Here is a 15,562-nt window from a genome sequence, read left to right as displayed (position 1 = left end):
GAGAAAAATCCTTCCTTTTTGTTTCTGATTTGCCCAGATCGCATAGAGTCGCAGGGCAAAGAGCATACGCAGAAATGAAAGGTATAGATCCGGTAATAAAAAAGCTAAATAAACCGAAACCGAAATAAATAGAGAGAAAATAATAGTAAACTGCAAATAAACACTGTATACCTCCAGATCTTAAAAATGATGTAGCTAGGGCTACCGGAAACCTTTTCGCGTGAAACGAAAGGGGTTCCTCACTGGAACAGATTCTCCCAACACAATAGAGCAGTCCTCTTAGCCTGAAAGCAGTCAGAAACAGAAGATCTAGAAAACAACAATCGGATGCAGTTCTACCGGCTTCAGATTTGGATCACCAACGGACGCGGCCCTCAAATAGCTCTGATACCATGTAGGAATTTACAGGGTAAGTTCCTCAGACAGAACACCAAAAGGACACCGCTCACAACTAGATCGCCGATCAATACACCAGTATTTTGACGTGGTTAAAACCCTCAAAGAGGGAAACAACCCACGGCCTGAGCCAATGCGGCCACCTCAGACAATTTATTAATAAAAGAATGAAAATTTACATATGTTTCTCTCATGCACGGATTACCCTACAAATGACCCTCCATGCGCTTTAAATAGAATTCATGGACCAATCGGGTGTCAAAGCCACGGATCAAGTGTCGGTAATACCGATGAGAGAATGAACCGTCGGATCACTACATATCGTGATCGTCGAATTGTAAGTTACAAAATGTACAACGGTAAAGAAACACACTTTACCTAACTCTATACCTAACTCTACACTAGACCAAGTTGTACTTAACTATTTCCTATGTGTCAGAATATCCTAACAAGAAAACCCTTGGTATAATTATTCCCTCCCAAATTTTGTTATACAAAGAGAAAGATTTACAAGACTCGAAGACCCTTAAGGATTATGGTATTTCCCAAGAATCTAATGTTATTGTAACTTTGACGCTGCAAGGTGGTGCGCAGAATTCAAGAAACTCTAGCAAATTAGTTTCATGCAGGGAGGAATTATGTTCAAGACTCCCCAGTGGATCTAGTTCTTCCCATGATGCAACAAAAGGGAAGATGCATCCCATAGATTCAAAAATAAAAAATATTCCAAGTCCAAATATTTTCAAACAGATGCATCAGGCTCCAACTATGGAATTCAACCTTTTAGAGGTTAGTGATCTCTTTAATTCCCTCCAATCCTAGTTTGCAGATTCAACGGGTTTTGGCCCAAACCAAATGATCTATTTTACTGGGTAAGCTCCACGTGGACTCCTAATTTTAATATTAATTTTTTCTCTAAGGGTTTTTTTACAGCACAATTTGATACCCAGAAGGGCCTATATTTTTATTTAAATGAGGGGCCATGGTTTTGGGGCAAATCATGCCTCTGTATAGCTCCATGGTTTCGAAGTTTCGATGTGAACATGATGGTGGTCTCCAAAATGTCGGGTTGAGTGAGATTGCACAATATTCTTCTCCCTTTCTAGCACCACCAAGTGTTAGAAGGAATTGGAAACACGCTAGGAGAGTTCGTAAAGATGGATGTGGAAATATATCCAAAATGAATTTTAACCTATGCCAAAATATGTGTTGAGGTAGACCTCAAGAAAGGCTTATTTGATCAAATCCTCTTGACTTGTAACATTTTTTATTGGACCCAACTATTAGAATTTAAAAATATGGCTTTTCAGTGTTGTATTTGTTTTCAAATATGACATTTACAAAATACTTTTCCATGGGAAAAGAAAGCTGAAAAATAGAAAAAGAAATAGTATCAAAATCCAAAGGGCTGGCAAGTTCTAGATTTGTACCTCAAAGAAGAAGAGGATGATGAACCATTGGATATTAATAGAAATGAAGAGAATCATAATCCTAAAGGCACACCAGTTAATGGTGGGGAGGAACATGTAGGAACAATGGTTCAAACCCTGAGGAGTCTGAAAAAAGCAGAGAGAGGAATTGCCCATTCAGTTGGAGATGAGAGGTGTAAAAAGATCATATATTTCTAAGTGTCTAGTCTCAGAAATAGAAGCCCCTTTGAAGATGGATGAAAATAATATGGAAATTGTAAATACCAGTCCCTCACAAGGAGTTTGGTGAAAAGTCAAAAAAAAAAGAAAGGTAGAAAGGGGTAGTTAAGTGTTTATTTATCACTTAACCTCGATGCATTTTATTTTAGATTTATCATTATCAGTTGTCAAGTGATTTGTGGTCCAAGATGAATAGGCTCTAATTGGACTTCGTCTCTTTGTTTTCACTGAAAGTGGACTAGCCAACACAAATGTCAAAAATTGAGGAAAATACTTTTCATTCCCCCTCTGCATTAGTATACACTGCCATACAAACCAACATGTGGGATCATAACAATTTCTTTGTATTTCTTTCATGAAGTCATAATGTCCCTTTGTTTGACGAATTTGATTGGTGCCTATAAAATGGCTAAAAATACCAACCACTGGCATTATACCTATACTTTTTCTTAGTGACCACATCTTTGACTTTAGAGTGAGAGCGATTGTTAATACTAATGTAAATGCAAAAATTTTCCCTCATATATACTATACCAAAGACCAATGGGAACACCAAGAAGTCGGAGAGGCCCATTAGTTTGAGGGGGATTTCAGTTCAAATTTCCTCTAGTAGCTCTCCTTTTTGTTGGATTGATCATTCCTCTATGAGCACTACCAAATATTGACCAAATTTTTAATGACTCTTTGTTATTACGAAAATGATTTGTAGCTATATTGACAAAAGGAGATTTCATGAAACATCATTTGTAGTACACCCATACTTTTAACATATTTTTTTGTCAGAATTTTGACAATAGGAGTCATCAAAACTTTTACACCAATTTGTTGCAAATCCTCGTCAAATGATCAAAAATAAGAAAACTTATCTATTTCATCAAAAAGTGCATCGGAAGATAGGGGGTAGCTTACCAGAGTTCTGACATTTCTATCTTCGAAAAGGGCGTCGCAAGACTGATGTCATCAACATTTTTTTTTTAAATATTGCAAGGAACCTACCATAGTTATGAAGTTTCCACTGTCATAAATGGTGTTGCATGACTGGTGCCTTTGTTAATTTTTAAAAATATTTTGCGACAAATATACCATAATTGTGATGTTTCTACAACCAAAAAGGGGTCTCAAAACCAATGATTGCACTAATTTTTTAAAATATCTTGCAATGTACCTACCATAGTTATGATGTTTCTACCATCGAAAAGGGCGTCGCAAAACTGACATATTCAATATTTTTTTTAAATATATCGATGAACATGTCATAGTTGTAGCGATTATGCTATCAAAATAGGTGTGGGACAACCAACATCCATGCACCATAAGACCGACGACATTTAGAAATCACAAGCGTTGGAAGACCAACGACGTTGGGAATTATAAATAAATAAATTATATATATATATATATATATATATATATATATATATATATAAAACGACTTCAAATAGAATCTTCATCTCCATTAGCCCTGAAGGATTACCCATATGGAATATTTATGAAGTTCATGGGATACTTTTTAACATAGCAAAAAAATAATATTGTGACTAATCTCTAATTTTTATACACCTAGAGATTAAAAGAGTGCAAAAAGGGCCATAAGCCTATAAAATATTCAATAAAGCCTCTTTTTGTTACCCTAAGAGCCATTGTGTGAGATTGATTGACATTAACCGTAATTTTTGGGATATTCAATTTCTTCACAAATTGAGTCTTCTTGGAGAAATGGAACCTCAGACCACCGACAACCAGTGCACGGAAAGCATCGATATCAAGATCAAGTAGAGGAGGTGAAGAATCTTGCCTTCCAAAGCCTGAAACCATCAATGAGGTGGCTAGGGTTTCTTCAATTCTTTTCATACTGATAAATTTAGGAGGATAGATTATCTATTTTATCAACTTCAACATGACATATTATTTACCAAACTAGATTTAAGAATGGGTTATCACCAAATATGAATGCAAGAGGAAAATATGGCAAAGACCACACTCAAACACAACAACAATTGTACCACTAAATTGTGCTACCATTCATTTTAGTGACAACAAACCAACTACATGTATGAGGCTAATCAATGACATTCTTCCTCAATATATTGATTCTCGTGTAATGGTTTATAACATAACAATAAGAAACATTTGTACTCCTTCTATGTGTTTACATTGGAAGTAAATTTGGGTCCCATTGACCTACTTTGTGGTCAATAATTAGACATCAATAAAATTATCTTATATTCTTTAAAAAATGAGGAAGCACCATGGAGGCTACTTGTTAAAAAAAGTAAAGAATCAAATTAGATAAGTAAATAGTAACATTTAAAGAAGTGTGCTACATTAAAAGAGTACTTCCACCCAAGAGATGTGATACATGAATTCAACCCCAATTACATACTCTATTGCCTAACAATTGGTTGTAATCATTCAACTCAGCCAATTTTTAATAGTTTTATTTCAATCACTCTATCTTGAACATATTTTAACCGAAAGGGAAATTGGTAAAAAATGGTTTGAAAAATCATTTTGACCAAAACTTCCTAAAACTAGGATGAACTGACTTTGTTCGAATTCTAGTTTGATTGGTTGTGATAACATTTTTTCAAACAAATGTGCATGTATCAAACTGCTCCATGGGATCCATGCTCACTGTAAGAGATAGACTGGGTTTATATCATTTGGAAATTTTTCCCAATTCAATTATGAAATAAAAAATTGTTTGCATTGGCACATGTTGCTAAGAAATGGAAGAATTACTTAATGGAAAAATAAACATTCTACATTCTAATCATTGACCATCACAATATATGCAAGCACCAAAATAAATTGCAGTGATTTGAGCAATATAAATTGATGGGATTCCTTTAACAATTCCATTTTATCATAAAACATGAGAACATTGTGAGAAACAAAGTGTAATACATGTATGCCACTAAATCGTCAAATTTTAACATTGGGAGCCATCATGAAGATTGGTCTATTTGACCATGAAGAGTATTACGAGTTGTATGAGGAGATCTTGTCCATTTTATCACTTTCAAGAATAGTACAAAGAGATGTATGAGGAGATATTTAATTTGCATACATAGACTAATAATATAGTATCCATAGAAGTCGCAAAGAAACAAAAACATTATATTTATATGTTCAAGTGGTATTTCTCTATGAGTTAGGGTGCTTTGCATTTTGAAAATAAGGAAACCAAATCCAATTGTTAATGATATCTCATAGTTGAAAATACAATGCCACATTTAAAAACATATGTGCATTATTAAAGCATACATCAAGATTTTTCAAGGTATGTTAGTGCATGCACACTTTCAATTATAATAATGCCAAGTTACTCCTTGTTGAGATTGTATACACCAATATCCCTTCCTTTTTTGACATATGAGATAATTATTATAGATTTATTGGGAGGTTTTTCAAGGAAAAATATTAATAAATATTGTTTTCTAGTAGTGATGAATAGATTCAACGAGATGTGTGTTCTCATCCCTTGTAAGAAGCCCATAAAAACCTAAGAGACAGTTGAAAAATTCATTGAGAAGGTATGGATTTGATTTTTATTGCCCAAATCCATTATTTTAGGTATAGATACTAGGTTTTAAAGTTATTTTTGGACAATATTATAAAGAAAGTTAAATAAAATATTAGAAAAATTCACCCATTGTATCTAATGTACACAGATACACAACAATTGTTAATACATCATTAGCTTATTTACTGAGAGGATATAATCACAAGAACTCCAAGACATGGGATGAAATCCATATTCAACATGCATACAATGTGACAGTTCACTCATTTACTCACATGAGACCATCTAAAGTTTGTTACGAGTTACTTCTACAAAATGGTATATAACAAGCATGAAAGTAAAGGAATAACAACCCACAAGAAGGAATAAAAGGTTGAAAACATCATAGAAAATAGTAGAAGACAAGTGCTTAAAAAAGTATAAAAACAATTGGAGATACACAAAATGTAAAGAGATGAATGGAAATTATAAGAAAAAGCATAATTTCCACGTTGGAGACATTTGGTTACATTTTACCAAGGAGATAATGCAAGGAGAAGGAAAAATCTCAAACCCATATAAGTTATGTTCCATTTGATAAGCAATCACAAAGAAATACATTAACAATGTAGCTTAATTTCCCATCCAACATAAACATCCTTTTAGATGTGAATGTGGAGTATATGAAACTATATCAGCAAAGTTTGTTGGATTAACAAGAGGTTAGTCAGAAATAGCTACTACCAAAGTATGAATACCTCGTCCTCGAAGCACTCAAAGCAACATAAGAAGGCATGGTAATACAAAACAAAATCAATATCCATGAAAAGGAGAAATAGTGTTTCCATGCCTCCTTGAAGCACTCAAAGTAGTGGAAGAGTACATGGACATACAAATAAAAATCGATTGTCCAAAAATGGGATAAATTGAGTATTTGTATGTTGTGCTAAGAGGAAAACTTCCAAACAAGGAAAAAGATATATGTAAAACAAAACAAGTGATCTCTTCACTTAGCCTATTTTTAAGGCCAAAATACTTTCCTTGGGAGGTATGATTTAGGACAACCATCTACATAAGTTTTTCTAGTTTTTGGGGTTATTTTTAAAAGTGTTTACACCATTCTTAAGAGTGTTTCATGTGATACTAGGTTCCTGGTATGTTGACTACCCTTGATTGTACCATAACATGTATACACATTGGAGATAACTTACTCATGGATTGTTATATCCTTACAAAATGCTTATATGGCACATTTCCATAGGAGGTTTGAGATCTATTTAGCTTGGTGACATTCTTCATGAGACACACACATGAAAGGCTTGGTTGTTTGCTTGGAAGAACAACACATTTGAAGGAAGGATGCTTGGCATCCAAGAGGATGTCATTGAGCCATGTGCAACATACATACACTCATTTTATTTAATGGAACCTAGCACTTGACTTGAGAATGCTTAGTTTGTGGAGTTCATGTAGGTGTGGTGGAACCAGAGGTACACATGATCAGGGAAGGAGAATTGGACCATTGAAGGCCTATGGATGAGGATGTTGGACACTTCTTGTGGAGAACTCACCTTAGGAGCCTTGGTTAATGGGTGTGAATACCATGTAGTTTTCCATGTGTCACTTAGAGTGTTTGATATGTGGGCCTATCTCATGATTAGTTGTGTATTATCAACATTATTCACTGTGTTATTGTTAACCTACCTTACCTTTCATATATATAATAGGATGAGAAAGTATTTTCACTCATCTGAGTGGAAAACACATCAATCTATTAGAGATCATAAAGCTAAAGGAAACTTGTTTCTTTCTTATGTGTTGTTATTCATCATACTTTTCTTTCTTTGCTTGATGCCTAAGTTTATTATGTTGATTCAAGGAGGATTTAGGGTTACGTTTTTCCCTAAAAAGATGAGGGGCGATGGGGTTTTGGAGAAACACTAGGGTAGAAAAGGGAGCACTTGTTTTTGTCGTTCTTACTAAAGAAGGATAAGGGTTTGTAGCATTTGAAATCCGTAATACTACTTGCAATTCTTGATGTCGAGAAGATAGTTGAAGATTATCTTGTTTTCTCCTATAAACTTTTGTGACACAAGTGTAGGTGTCAAATAATACTTTTTGGTGTGTGTGCTAGCTTATTGTGGCCTTTTGGTGGAACAACCAACTTTGGTTGAGAGTTGGTGGCTAGGGATTTCTATATATGGTGGATGCTCTAACTAGGATCTCGAGAGCATAACTTCATGTAAAGGAATACTCAAGATCAACTATGTTGCAAGAGTGAAAGGAGTATTCAAATTTGTATGGTTTACATCCACACAAAGCAGTTGGGTTACCATAGGCAGTAGTCCAAAAGGGATAATGAGCCATTTTTTGTTAATAACCAATGAATTGAGTTATATATGCATGAGTTATAGATCACTTTAACATTTTCCACTGCTGCAAAATAAGTCAAGCCACAATTAAATTAAATCTTAGTTATCTGTTATCTGTTATCTTCATCAAAATAAGGTTGTTTCAAAAGCACTGATGCCATCACAAAGTGGCCAAATCTAATCACCAGAATGAGGAATAACACTAGTGCAGTTATGCAGTTTCATTTTTAGAAGGTACACCCCAAGGATGGATGCCGCTTATAAAGCTAGTAAGTGATAATGGAATTGATTTTGCTAAAAAACATCATCAAGAAATTAACATAATAGTTTTTAATAATTCATCACATTAACAATAGGAAAATGTTGGTTGAAGAAACAATAAATATCATCTTCAATACATTGAAGAAAATTTGTAGATTTAACTAAACCAATAGCATGTAGTGACTTCCCTCCAAACTCCACAATCACTCCATGGGCCCTTCATCCTTTGAACTGGTGTATTTCCAAGATACCGTAATCTTGATAAAATATTTAGCCTAATTGTTTCACATAACACTAGTGTCAAGATGTGGTGATAATGATTCTCTTAAATATTTTTTCTCAAATTGTTAGAAATAGATAAATTTATATTATGTGTAGATTAACAGAAGCAGGTGAAGAGTAATAGAATGAAGCATGCACATGACAAAAAGCTAAATCATGGAGTTTATTTTTATTTTTGACACCAAGCATAAAAATATTTGGGAAAATTTTAGTCCTCGTCCCTAGGAAAGTATGTCTTGGGAAAGCTTCAAAGCAATGGACCCGCAAAACTACAAACACTAGATGGACAAGAAATTATCAGCCTTGTAGATAAAGCTCCAACAAATAAAAATTAGGGTTGGATGGACATCAATCATTATAAAATTATTCCACCACACTAATGTTTGCATCAACAATATGATGTCAAGAATATAATATAATCGGCCTATCAAGAAATGGCACACTTGGATGGAATGAAGACATGAATTGTTAACTTATTTGGTTTGAAATTATTTTTCACCGGAGCTTGAATTCCTAATAGGGTAATACAAGTAATCAAGGTCAAGGCGATACTTGATCCTTGCACATTTTAAATGATTCACAATTATCATATTAATTTGACATGTTGTCTCATCTAAACTCACGTTTCCTTTGAAGAGCTAATGAGTGACATCATTGGATTTCCATTGTCTACATCAAGCATTTCACTAGCGACACTTTTGGAAGTTTTGGGATTTATTGAGCTATATGCACTCAACATCCCTTGCTTCTAGAAAACTTCAACACCTAGCTTTCATAACAACAAGCAACCTTGTTGTAGCAACCCCAAATTTCCAATTTTTTGATTATGCTTACAACACCCCCTTCCTCAAAAATCAAGTGCTTTCATAGCCCAATCTCTTCGACATAAGTTCTTTAATATTCCTACAACGTGTAAGAAACCATTGTAGGAATAAACCAACAACCCCTACTTCACTATAGCTCACTTTAAAATCTTATAGTATGAAACTAGCCTTCAAGCCCATTTGATGTACTTATCAATGTGCAATGAGACATTCTTGGAGTCAACATGAGAGACTAAAAGTATCCCCTAGACCATAGTGGCCTTCTCCAAGAAATTTAAATCCCAAACTTGATAATGCGTGAATATTTACAAAGAGGAGCAATCAACAATATAAGCATTAGTACAACATTACATCTGCATTACTCCAAACAAACTTAAGAAGGATATCACCCTCCTAGACCATGGAGTCATAGTAGAATGGGAGGATACTCTTGTTAAAGTATAGTGAAAGAACATTATTATGATAAAACCTAGTACTTAAATCTAATACACAAGATAGCACACAATATGCACTTTGATATTTTAGCTTTTCAAGTTCTTTTGGGAGGATACACTTGTTAAAGTATAGTGCAAGAATATTATTGTAACAAAACCCAATAGATAAATCCAATAAACAAGATAAAACACAATATAATTGAATATCAAAGTTATTCAAATGAAAAATGGAGAAGATAAAACCTAAAACTAGACAGGAACAAAGAGAATTAACCAAGGCTGAAGAACTAAACTACTAAAAAAACATAAAATATGAAAATTGAGCATATATATATATATATATATATATATATATATATCATCTCAACCATAACATTGTTGGGTGTGGAGCATGATTATTTAGAGGTCTTTGTTTTCAGCCGGATGTATACCCCAAGAATTTTGTACACCCCTCCACGCGGGGGGGTATAGGGGGGACTTGTCCCCCCCGCAGGGGTTCGGGGGCGATCCCCCCCAGCTGGGGGTCCAGGGGCCAGCAGTCCCCCGGCAGGGTTTTGGGGGCAGCACCTCCAAAGCTAAAAAAGGATGTAAAATTGCCTTGTAAAAGTATAGTAATTTCTAGTAAATCTGGGCGTTCATTAGGCGATGATCTGACGGTAGAACTTATGTTTAGTTTAGGGTTTTTTTCCCTAGAAGGCAACCCCTCTCTTTGTATGAGGGCATTGTATTCAGGCTGTGTAATAGATGTGTATTCTCCAAGCGAGAAACAAAGAGGTGACACTGTGAGAGAAACAGAGTATATTATAGCCGATCTGTTGTAGGTTGTGTCTCTTCATTTTGCTAGATAATAGAAGGAAGGATTGACTGCTCGGGTTGGACGTAGCCCAAACTGGGTGAACCTTGTATATCTATGTCTCTCTGGTTTTTTGCGTTGTTTTCTGTGTTTATATTTATGCAATATTCTATGTGTTCCATTGCTCTGTAATATATAATTTCTAACAAACACCAAATTGATCATTGTGATAGGAAGTGTTCTCACTCTCCATCTAGATATTAAAATTCCTATTAGCACACTTATTGGTATGATAGAAAATATTCTTCAGATAAATCTTTAACAAACATTACATATACATGAGCAAACATTACATAGTTAATGTTTAGATGTTTCAATTTACATGATGTACATGAATATATGTGTGTGTGCGTTATATATATATATATCTATTATATATATAATATATATATATATATATATATATATATATATATAATATAATATATATTATATATATATATATATAGATAATATATATCATCTCAACCATAACATTGTTGGGTGTGGAGCATGATTATTTAGAGGTCTTTGTTTTCAGCCGGATGTATACCCCAAGAATTTTGTACACCCCTCCACGCGGGGGGGTATAGGGGGGACTTGTCCCCCCCGCAGGGGTTCGGGGGGCCGATCCCCCCCAGCTGGGGGGTCCAGGGGCCAGCAGTCCCCCGGCAGGGGTTTTGGGGGCAGCACCTCCAAAGCTAAAAAAGGATGTAAAATTGCCTTGTAAAAGTATAGTAATTTCTAGTAAATCTGGGCCGTTCATTAGGCGGATGATCTGACGGTAGAACTTATGTTTAGTTTAGGGTTTTTTTTCCCTAGAAGGCAACCCCTCTCTTTGCATGAGGGCATTGTATTCAGGCTGTGTAATAGATGTGTATTCTCCAAGCGAGAAACAAAGAGGTGACACTGTGAGAGAAAACAGAGTATATTATAGCCGATCTGTTGTAGGTTGTGTCTCTTCATTTTGCTAGATAATAGAAAGGAAGGACTGACTGCTCGGGTTGGACGTAGCCCAAACTGGGTGAACCTTGTATATCTATGTCTCTCTGGTTTTTTGCGTTTTCTGTGTTTATATTTATGCAATATTCTATGTGTTCCATTGCTCTGTAATATATAATTTTCTAACAAACACCAAATTGATCATTGTGATAGGAAGTGTTCTCACTCTCCATCTAGATATTAAAATTCCTATTAGCACACTTATTGGTATGATAGAAAATATTCTTCAGATAAATCTTTAACAAACATTACATATACATGAGCAAACATTACATAGTTAATGTTTAGATGTTTCAATTTACATTGATGTACATGAATATATGCGTGTGTGCGTGCAGTGTATATGCAATTTTTGATGAATACTTATCTAAAGAATACTTTCCATCATACCAATAAGTGTGGCAATAGAAATAAGAATGTTGATACCTAGATGGCGAGTGAAAACACCTCCTATCACAACAGTTAGAATGTTGTTATGGTTGAGATGTGGATTGTTATGAATCTAACTAATTTGTAGTAGTACAATCACATATTCCAAGATCCACTCCCTAGAAATCAATAGCACACAAAAAATGATGCAAAATCCAATGCTTGAATATTTAAAGAGTTTGATAAATTTGTGTAAGAAAATCAATATTAACAAAATCTAAAACATAAGAATAACAATAGCACAATCACACATTATATATAATATTTACCCTGGAAACACTTAAGTGGGACAACCAACCTAATCAGGAGCTACGCCTCTCTCTATATCATTATATTAACTTTAGTATTCACAATACAATATTTAAGTATTTTGCAACATCCAACACCCTAATTCGTTAACTCAAATTAAATTACAATCCTAATTCCTTAACCAAATTAGTTTAAAATTGGCAAATAATTTAGATACACTTGGGACATTTAGATATGATTCACATACACATATGAGCTTCAAAAACTAACCATGATACTAGAAAGTGTGAACAAGATATGTTGAGAAAAGTATTATAGGTATACTTAGATCATAATGCATTAAATTTATCATAAGGCTTAGCATTGAACTTATTCAAATTGACCAAATGAAAAGAAGGATTTATGAATGATGGGAATTCTTACACAACTATGATAGGTATATTGGTACATGCCAAGAAATTTGAGGTTGTCACTCTATGTTTGAATGAGATGTGAAGGGATAGCTATGAGCCCACAGTTCTAACATACAATTTCTTTATTCATTGTTATGACCATACTAACTACATAGGATAGGCTTTGGATATATTTTATGAAATGAAAAAGGTAGGTTGCACACCTGATAGGGAATAGCTACTCAAGAGGACAAATGCATCCAATTTCTTTCCAATCATGTTACATTTGTGGACAACAACTTTCTAGAATAATAATACATGTAATGTACATAAATTGGGTTAAAGGTAGATAAAGAATAAGAAAACTAATAAAAATAAATTAAGAAACATTTTTAGGACTAGATAAAAATTAGAAATACTAAGGCATGTGAATAATTGAATGATTCCCTCTTAGTTTAAATAATAATTGATTGGAGTAGTCTAATATTGGAGCAAAAATTCCTCAATTTGATGGAGCAGCAGTGAAGTCAACATTGACTTAGTTGTTCATCTATTGGAACGAAGGAGGTTTTCTCCAAGGCTATCCAAATCCTAAATTATTCTCTACTGAATAGGGCTAACCACGTGAAGGTGGAAGATCTTATGGCCACTCCTCCTCCCACCCTCTTCACATCACTCTCCATTCCCCAATACCCAATTTATCTAGTAGAAAATACTTGAAATCAACTCATTAGGATTCATGCATATACACTAGCTGCAAAACAAAAAATTCATAAAGAAACATATAGAAATCATTAATTAACATATAACATTCATTCATTCATCATAGACACAAAATACTTCATCTCAATAAATTTTATCATCAAAAATATGTTTTCATAATATGGTACATGATGTTTCTAATGATATAAGTAGTACAATCATTTATTTTTATTTTTATTTTTCCTTATTTTTTAAAATAGTTTAGAAATGACTTCATCGGTTGCTTCTTCCCCTTCGGTTCTTATGAAATCTATAGCTCCCATTGATGACCTAGTTTTGTAGTCATGACATTGTTGAGGCTACCACAAGAGGGTGGATCATCCACTGTAACATGAAAGAAATTTTAAATTTATCTATTTTGTTATTGTTATTTATCTTATGTAGCCTCATCCTCTACATGATCTGGAGTTAAAATAAAAAAAATGTTATAATTAATACACAATTTAAAATTAATTTTTTTAATTGTAATCATCTTTCTACATGAAGAAAAGGTGAGGCTACCCAACGATTCAAAGAGATCATTTAAATGAAATATCATTGAAGTAGTTCATTAATACTAACAAGTACCTTTGTAATGTAATTATTTACCTCATGCACTAGTCCACACCGTTGGAATGACTACCATATGCTCCTCTTCTAGTAGAGGATCCTCATGTATGGCATGCTCTGCCATTTAAAGTTTGCCTGTGGTGGGTGTATGTTGTGGTGTCTATGCCAAAAATCATATATAAGAAAGAAAATTATTTTTTGATTAGATGATGTAAAAGTTAAAAAACAAGATTTCATAATTGAACTTATGAAATAAAAAATCACTTTAAAATATGTTTATTACATAATAAATATGAAGATATTGGTTAGAGATGTTGACCCTATCTTTAATCTCAAGAGTTTTGTCTCTAAATTAATGAATCAAATGGACAAGTTCTTTGTTTGTTCTAACTAGAAGCTTATTCATTGTTACGATTGGGTTAGAAGAAATGAACAACTCATCCTCATCAAACTAATCAGGATCACTACAGTCATGTCCACCAGACTACATATTTCAACAAAAGAAAAAGTTATTTCGATTATCTAAACAAATAATCAATTTCACATTAAGTTATTTCAATTATTTAAACAAATAATATCCTACGTTCTTTTCAACCCTTTCCAATACTTTGAAATATATCTTCCGTGGAATAAAACATTTTCTTTTCCTGTCGTAAATATTCCTAGAAGTAGTGATAAAGAAAACATTTCCTTTTCATGTCGTACACATTCCTAGAAGCAGTGAAATAAAACAAAATAAATCTGGTAAAATTGTAAATTTGATTGAATAATCAAGCTAAAGTAATTTTTGTCTCAAATTATGTAAGTTATGAGTTCAATCGAATCATTTAGTCAACAAGAAATTCACATTCTAGTTAAAACATCTTAATTCAAGTTGCTTGATTTGTTGTGTTAATAATCTTTCCAACCATTTAATATTTAGAGTAGCTAAATAGTTGATCATCATATTTTGATGTGTTTCTTGTGCCTTTTAGTGTTCCACCAACTAATAGCGTAGTTAGCATTTGAACTCTTTTTTCAAATGCATAAAGGAAGTGCAAATCCAAACTAGTTTACTTTGGTTAGTTTTCTTCAAGCATGTATTGGGTTAGCATCCCTAGAGAAAGGCATGCAGGTTCATGCCTTTGCAAGCAAGACTAGAATTAGGTCATGAGTTCAAGTAGTGACTATAGAATTTGTAGAAGAAAAGTTTACTTCTAGTTACTCTGTGCTAATGAATGCAAGGAAACATGGTAGAGTAATCATTTTGTAAGTGATAATATGATCAAAAGATGATCATACACTGATCTCTTCTAGTTGGGATGCAAAGGAGAACCAAGCTTGCCCCTAACTCCAGGTTCTTTGCTATGAGTTTGATCTATGTTTTCCTCAATTATAGGTTTATCTTCAATTAAAATTGTATTATCATCTCTCAAGTTTAGGTGAGGTTAAAAATATATGGAAATGGTGGCACCATTGAGTAGGAAGTTGGAAGCAAAAATGGTCTTAGACAACCTACATCTTATGAAACTAGTTAGAGGAGTCAAAGATATGATACTCTTTTTAGAATTTGTGGATTTATTTTTTGATGGTGTATTGATTGGTGGTTTCTTGTAATGGACACAAATAATTGTTAAATTTGTGA

The sequence above is a fragment of the Pinus tabuliformis genome, chromosome 1_2, assembly GCF_031772625.1.
Source record: "Pinus tabuliformis cultivar Carrire ecotype Pingquan chromosome 1_2, CPIR1, whole genome shotgun sequence".
In the NCBI taxonomy this organism is placed as follows: domain Eukaryota; kingdom Viridiplantae; phylum Streptophyta; class Pinopsida; order Pinales; family Pinaceae; genus Pinus; species Pinus tabuliformis.
This window is presented reverse-complemented; position numbering follows the sequence as displayed.